We start from the raw sequence: 7,500 nt of genomic DNA on the forward strand, positions 1-7,500 counted from the left end.
AGCCAGCTAGCTAACATATCATCCCTCTCAGTTGGATAGCTTTAGCCAGCTAGCTAACATATCATCCCCCTCTGTTGGATAGCCTTAGCCAGCTAGCTAACATAGCATCCCTCTCTGTTGGATAGCCGTAGCCAGCTAGCTAACATATAATCTCTCTCTGTTGGATAGCCTTAGCCAGCTAGCTAACATAGCATCCCTCTCTGTTGGATAGCCTTAGCCAGCTAGCTAACATATCATCCCTCTCTGTTGGATAGCCGTAGCCAGCTAGCTAACATAGCATCCCTCTCTGTTGGATAGCTTTAGCCAGCTAGCTAACATAGCATCCCTCTCTGTTGGATAGCCTTAGCCAGCTAGCTAACATATCATTCCTCTCTGTTGGATAGCTTTAGCCAGCTAGCTAACATATCATTCCTCTCTGTTGGATAGCTTTAGCCAGCTAGCTAACATATCATTGCTCTCTGTTGGATATCCATAGCCAGCTAGCTAACATAGCATCCCTCTCTGTTGGATAGCCTTAGCCTCTGTTTGAGTAGGCTAAACTAGCTAGCTGCATTAGTATAGCTAGCTCTCTCTCTCTCTCTCTCTCTGTCTGTCTCTGCTGCCTCTCCTTAATTGTTGAAGGTTGGAAGTAATCATGATTACTGTGTAAATCTATGGAAGGGGTTGAGAACCATGCACTTCCTAGGTTTTGTGTTGAAGTCAATGTTGACACTGCAATGTCTTCTATTAAACTGGTTTAATGCTGAACATTGAGTCAGGATTACTTGTTTGTTGAATTGAAACAGACACTAGTGATTTAGAGAATATTAGTTAACTCTATGCATTAACTCTTTATGGGGGGCCTCTCTCATTCAGCTGTGTGTGTGTGTGTGCGTATGTATGTGCATGCGCCTGTGTTTGTGTGCGTATATGTGTGTGTGTGCGTGGGCGAAAGTCTCATTCACTAAAACCTCTGAGTCAGGCGTAACCTTGCCTGCTGTGGCTGATACTTCAATAAGAGTATTTCTGTCCTGGCTGCTCTAATCTCTGGTGGGGAGACTGTAGACATTAACACAGTGCTTATCATTTCACCTATCCTGCCACACATCCTTCACTACATGATCTAGAGATTACCTCCCTTCAGAGAGGAATAAGAGGGATTTCACTTAACATGAATCTGTCTGATCGTCTCATCTCCATCCTCTCCTCCTACCTCCCCTCTCTCTCTCATCGTCTCATCTCCCTCCTCTCCTCCTACCTCCCCTCTCTCTCTCATCCTCTCATCTCCCTCTTCTCCTCCTACCTCCCCTCTCTCTCTCATCGTCTCATCTCCCTCCTCTCCTCCTACCCCCCCTCTCTCTCCTCCTCTCATCTCCCTCCTACCGCCCCCTCTCTCTCTCTCTCTCTCTCTCTCTCTCTCTCTCTCTCTCTCTCTCTCTCTCTCCTCCTCCTCTCATCTCCCTCCTCTCCTCCTACCTCCCCTCTCATCTCCCTCCTCTCCTCCTATCTCCCCCTCTCCTCTCATCTCCCTCCTCTCCTCCTACCTCTCCTCCTCTCTCTCTCTCTCTCTCTCTCTCTCTCTCTCTCTCCTCTCTCATCTCCTCTCCTCTCCCTCCTACCCCCCTCTCTCTCTCTCTCATCCTCTCATCTCCCTCCTCTCCTCCTACCTCCCTCTCTCTCATCCTCTCATCTCCCTCCTCTCCTCCTACCTCCCCCTCTCTCTCTCTCATCCTCTCATCTCCCTCCTCTCCTCCTCTTTCCCTCCACATCCTCTGAGATTCCTCTAGATGTGGTTTTATCTTGGGCCCTCTCGGGCCCTCTTGAAAGAGGGTAGGGTAGATGCTTCCTCCAACAGCTGTATGTACTTGGCTGAGAGAGAGATAGAGAGGTATGAGGAGAGGAGGAGGGGTAGAAAGAGGAGGGGTAGAGAGATGAGTAGAGAGCGGAGGGGAGAGGAGGGAAGAGGAGGACGTGTGGAGAGAGCAGGGAAGAGGAGGGGGGGTAGAGAGAGGAGGGGAGAGGAGTAGAGAGAGAAGGGAAGAGGAGGAGGAGTAGAGAGAGAGGAGCGGAGGAGTAGAGAGAGGAGGGGTAGAGAGGGGTGGTGTAGAGAGGAGGAGGAGAGGAGGAGTAGATAGAGGAGGGGTAGAGAGGAGGAGGAGAGAGAGGAAAGGAGGAGTAGAGAGAGGAGGGGTAGAGAGGAGGAGGAGAGGAGGAGTAGATAGAGGAGGGGTAGAGAGGAGGAGGAGAGGAGTAGAGAGAGGAGGGGTATAGAGGAGGAGGAGAGGAGGAGTAGATAGAGGAGGGGTAGAGAGGAGGAGGAGAGAGAGGAAAGGAGGAGTAGAGAGAGGAGGGGTAGAGAGGAGGAGTAGAGAGAGGAGGGGTAGAGAGGAGGAGGAGAGAGAGGAAAGGAGGAGTAGAGAGAGGAGGGGTAGAGAGGAGGAGGAGAGGAGGAGTAGATAGAGGAGGGGTAGAGAGGAGGAGGAGAGAGAGGAAAGGAGGAGTAGAGAGAGGAGGGGTAGAGAGGAGGAGGAGAGGAGGAGTAGATAGAGGAGGGGTAGAGAGGAGGAGGAGAGGAGTAGAGAGAGGAGGGGTATAGAGGAGGAGGAGAGGAGGAGTAGATAGAGGAGGGGTAGAGAGGAGGAGGAGAGAGAGGAAAGGAGGAGTAGAGAGAGGAGGGGTAGAGAGGAGGAGTAGAGAGAGGAGGGGTAGAGAGGAGGAGGAGAGAGAGGAAAGGAGGAGTAGAGAGAGGAGGGGTAGAGAGGAGGAGGAGAGGAGGAGTAGATAGAGGAGGGGTAGAGAGGAGGAGGAGAGGAGGAGTAGATAGAGGAGGGGTAGAGAGGAGGAGGAGAGAGAGGAAAGGAGGAGTAGAGAGAGGAGGGGTAGAGAGGAGGGGTAGAGAGGGGTGGTGTAGAGAGGAGGAGAGAGAGGAAAGGAGGAGTAGAAAGAGAAGGAGAAGCAGACAAAGAGATCAGAGGGATTTCACTCAACATGAATCTGTCTTCTGATTTTCATTTTGTGATCTTCTCTTCATACCTCCCCCCCTGTCTCTCTCTCTCTCCTCTCCTCTCATCTCCCTCCTCTCCTCCTACCTCCTCCTCTCTCTCTCCTCTCATCTCACTCCTCTCTTCCTACCTCCCCCTCTCTCATCTCCCTCCTCTCCTCCTACCACCCCCTCTCTCTCTCTCTCTCTCTCCTCTCTTTCTACCTCCACCTCCTCTCCTCCTCCCCCTCTCCCTCATCTCCTCCTCTCTTCCTACCCCCCCCTCTCTCTCTCTCTCATCTTCCTCCTCCTACCTTCCTACCTCCCCCTCCCTCTCCTCCTCCTCCTCTCATCTCTCTCCTCTACTCCTCCTCCCGCTCATCTTCCCATCTCTTCCCCTCCTCTCCTCCTACCCCCTCCTCCTCCTCCCTCTCTCTCTCATCTTCTCTCCTCTCTTCCTCATCTCTTCCCCTCTCTCTCTCTCTCTCTCTCTCTCTCCTCTCCTCCTACCTCCCCCTCTCTCCTCTCATCTCCCGCCTCTCCTCCTACCTCCCCCTAGTTGGATCTCTACCACGGGGCTTCGGTGAGGAGAGGAGGAGGAGGGGGAGGAGAGCGAGAGAGGGTAGAGAGAGAGAGAGAGTAGAGCGAGAGAGAGTAGAGCGAGAGAGAGGGTAGAGCGAGAGAGGGTAGAGCGAGAGAGGGTAGAGAGAGAGCAAGAGGGTAGAGAGAGAAAGGGTAGAGAAAAAAGAGAGGGGAGAGAGCGAGGGTAGATGGAGAGAGAGAGAGAGAGAGAGAGAGAGGGTAGAGAGAGAGGGGAGAGAGTGGAGAGAGAGAGAGAGAGAGAGAGAGAGAGAGAGAGAGAGAGAGAGAGAGAGAGGGTAGAGAGAGAGAGGGGGGTTAGAGAGAGAGAGAGGGGGTAGAGAGAGAGGGTAGAGAGAGAGCTTGGGCACAGAACTGCAGGATTGTTTCGGGAATCAGAGGGGGAGAGATGTGCACTAAACCTGTGTAACAAGATTCTGTTTTTGAAAATGAAAAGATGCTGCACAGGCAGTCGAGGAGATGATGGAGGGGAACTGTGTGTGTACGGCTCCTCTCTCCACCTGGATTGTAAGTGTAACTTTGTGGGAAGAAATCAGAAATCAGGACTGCTCAAATCCAACACAAGTTACAAGCAGCACTTAATAACAAAATTACCCCAAAACCAGTGGGTCAAAATCTCTACCTGCAGTCTGCATAGAGCCCCCTCAGTACAGACCTCTACCTACAGTCTGCATAGAGCCCCCTCAGTACAGACCTCTACCTACAGTCTGCATAGAGCCCCCTCAGTACAGACCTCTACCTACAGTCTGCATAGAGCCCCCTCAGTACAGACCTCTACCTACAGTCTGCATAGAGCCCCCTCAGTACAGACCAGAGTACTGGACAGCTTTGTGACATCAAATGGACTTTGGTGGTCAAGATATGTTGGTATCTGTACTGATGGCATAAGATCCATGACAGGGAGACTCCCGACGCCAATTGGGTCACTGCAGCATCCACCGAGAGGCTCTTGCTGCCAAGGGAATTCCTGACAGCTTGAAAGATGTTTTGGACACTACAGTTGTGGCCAAAAAGTTTTGAGAATGACACAAACATACATTTTCACAAAGTCTGCTGCCTCAGTTTGTGTGATGGCAATTTGCATATACTTCAGAATGTTATGAAGAGTGATCAGATGAATTACAATTAATTGCAAAGTCCCTCTTTGCCATGCAAATGAACTGAATCCCTAAAAACATTTCCACTGCATTTCAGCCCTGCCACAAAAGGACCAGCTGACATCATGTCAGTGATTCTCTTGTTAACACAGGTGTGAGTGTTGACCAGGACAAGGCTGGAGATCACTCTGTCATGTTGATTGATTTGGAATAACAACTTGGAAGCTTAAAAAGGAGAGTGGTGCATGAAATCATTGTTCTTCCCCTGTCAACCATGGTTACCTGCAAGGAAACACGTGCCGTCATCATTGCTTTGCACAAAAAGGGCTTCACAGGCAAGGATATTGCTGCCAGCAAGATTGCACCTAAATCAACCATTTATCGGATCATCAAGAACTTCAAGGAGAGCGGTTCAATTGTTGTGAAGAAGGCTTCAGGGCGCCCACGAAAGTCCAGCAAGCGCCAGGACCGTCTCCTAAAGTTGATTCAGCTGCGGGATCGGGGCACCACCAGTGCAGAGCTCGCTCAGGAATGGCAGCAGGCAGGTGTGAGTGCATCTGCACGCACAGTGAGGCGAAGACTTTTGGAGGATGGCCTGGTGTCAAGAAGGGCAGCAAAGAAGCCACTTCTCTCCAGGAAAAACATCAGGGACAGACTGATATTCTGCAAAGGGTACAGGGATTGGACTACTGAGGCCTGGGGTAAAGTAATTTTCTCTGATGAATCACCTTTCGATTGATTGGGGCATCCGGAAAAAAGCTTGTCCGGAGAAGACAAGGTGAGCGCTACCATCAGTCCTGTGTCATGCCAACAGAAAAGCATCCTGAGACCATTCATGTGTGGGGTTGCTTCTCAGCCAAGGGAGTGGGCTCACTTACAATCTTGCCTAAGAACACAGCCATGAATAAAGAATGGTACCAACACATCCTCCGAGAGCAACTTCTCCCAACCATCCAGGAACAGTTTGGTGATGAACAATGCCTTTTTCAGCATGATGGAGCACCTTGCCATAAGTGATAACTAAGTGGCTCGGGAAACAAAACATCGATATTTTGGGTCCATGGGCAGGAAACTCCCCAGACCTTAATCCCATTGAGAACTTGTGGTCAATCCTCAAGAGGCAGGTGGACAAACATTGATTATGCAAGAACGTGCTGCCATTAGTCAGGATGTGGCCCAGAAGTTAAATGACAGCGTACCAGGGCGGATTGCAGTGGTCTTGACAAAAAAGGGCTTTTGACCACGACTGTGGATTTTAACCTTTCGGTTACTGGGCCAAACGGGCTTAACTGCTAGGCTACCTGGAGAGACAGGTTTGTGATCCGATGTGGCTCAGCCTGGGCCTGGGAGGGAGGGAGGGGAGAGAGTTAGGGCTGGAGGGTGGGAGGGAGGGAGGGAGTTAGGGTGGGAGGGAGGAAGGAGGGAGTTAGGGAAGGAGGGTGGGAGGGAGTTAGGGAGGGAAGGAGGAAGTTAGGGAGGGAGGGATGGAGGGAGAGAGGAAAGAGGGAGGGAGGGAGTTAGGGAGGGAAGGAGGGAGGGAGTTAGGGAGGGAGAGAGTTAGGGAGGGAGGGAGTGCGATGAAAGAGGGAGGGAGGGGGGGATAGGGCTGAGTCATACTCCCAGTGAGGCAGAGAGAGATGGAAGGATGAGAGAGGGATGAGTGTCTTCCTTAAGAGAGGGGGAACAAGGCGGCCACTGTCACATTGATTTACAGGGAAAACAACTCATACAGGCAGAGGAAAAAGAGGGAGGTAGAACTCAGGAGGAGCAGGAGGAATTATAGATTTCTAGCTGACAAACGGATAGTTCTTTATATCTTTCTAAATTCCTCTTCAATTGGATTGTTGCGCTCGAGTCCAAACCAAACACTGCTACAAAACATAAATGGATACAGATTTATTTTTGATTCGCTGAACACAGCAGGATAAAAAAAAAGATTTAAAAGGAAATTATTTTCTCCAGATTCCGTCTGGCTTTAGTCATGTCCTTGGTCAACTACCTCTTCACAACAGATGATGTCATCTGGTACGAGCCATGTGATTGGCGGTGGAAAAAGTAGCCAAAACTCAAACTGTAGTAAAAGTAAAGATACCTTAATAGAAAATGAAGTCACCCAGTATTAAATACTACTTGAGTAAAAGTCTAAAAGTATTTGGTTTTAAATATACTTAAGTATCAAAAAGTAAAAGTATAAATAATGTTTATTCCTTTTATTAAGCAAAACAGACGGCACCATTTTTAAATGTTTTTATTTTATTTACGGATAGCCAGAGGCTCCGACATTCCAACAAACGAAGCGTGTGTGTTTAGTGAGTCCCCCAGGTCAGAGACAGGTGTGTTTAGTGAGTCCCCCAGGTCAGAGACAGGTGTGTTTAGTGAGTCCCCCAGGTCAGAGACAGGTGTGTTTAGTGAGTCCCCCAGGTCAGAGACAGGTGTGTTTAGTGAGTCCCCCAGGTCAGAGACAGGTGTGTTTAGTGAGTCCCCCAGGTCAGAGACAGGTGTGTTTAGTGAGTCCCCCAGGTCAGAGACAGGTGTGTTTAGTGAGTCCCCCAGGTCAGAGACAGGTGTGTTTAGTGAGTCCCCCAGGTCAGAGGCAGAAGGGAAGACCAGGGATGAAGTCTAAAATATAAATAGCAAAGTGCAGATACACAAAAAAAAGACGATTAAAATAAGTACTTTAAAGTATTTTTACTTAAAATATTTTACACCACTAGATGATGATGTATGTCAGTGTAACAGGGCTGTGGGGAGAGATCGTTCTTCCACAGAGAGAGAAGGACTGGGCCTGTCGCCTCTATTTAGGGAAATGACAAAACACGCTCACAATCTCCCAGCCACAGAAGT

At 49.8% G+C, this 7,500-nt stretch overlaps 1 protein-coding gene across 3 annotated transcripts in view; it reads left to right on the plus strand.

Moving 5' to 3' along the window:
• The window catches only part of LOC124006220 (SH2B adapter protein 2-like), a 66,548-nt gene that overhangs the window by 21,810 nt on the left and 37,238 nt on the right, over positions 1-7,500 (plus strand). The gene's annotated exons all lie outside the window — the stretch shown is intronic.

This window comes from Oncorhynchus gorbuscha, linkage group LG19 (assembly GCF_021184085.1).
Source record: "Oncorhynchus gorbuscha isolate QuinsamMale2020 ecotype Even-year linkage group LG19, OgorEven_v1.0, whole genome shotgun sequence".
NCBI classification, from domain to species: domain Eukaryota; kingdom Metazoa; phylum Chordata; class Actinopteri; order Salmoniformes; family Salmonidae; genus Oncorhynchus; species Oncorhynchus gorbuscha.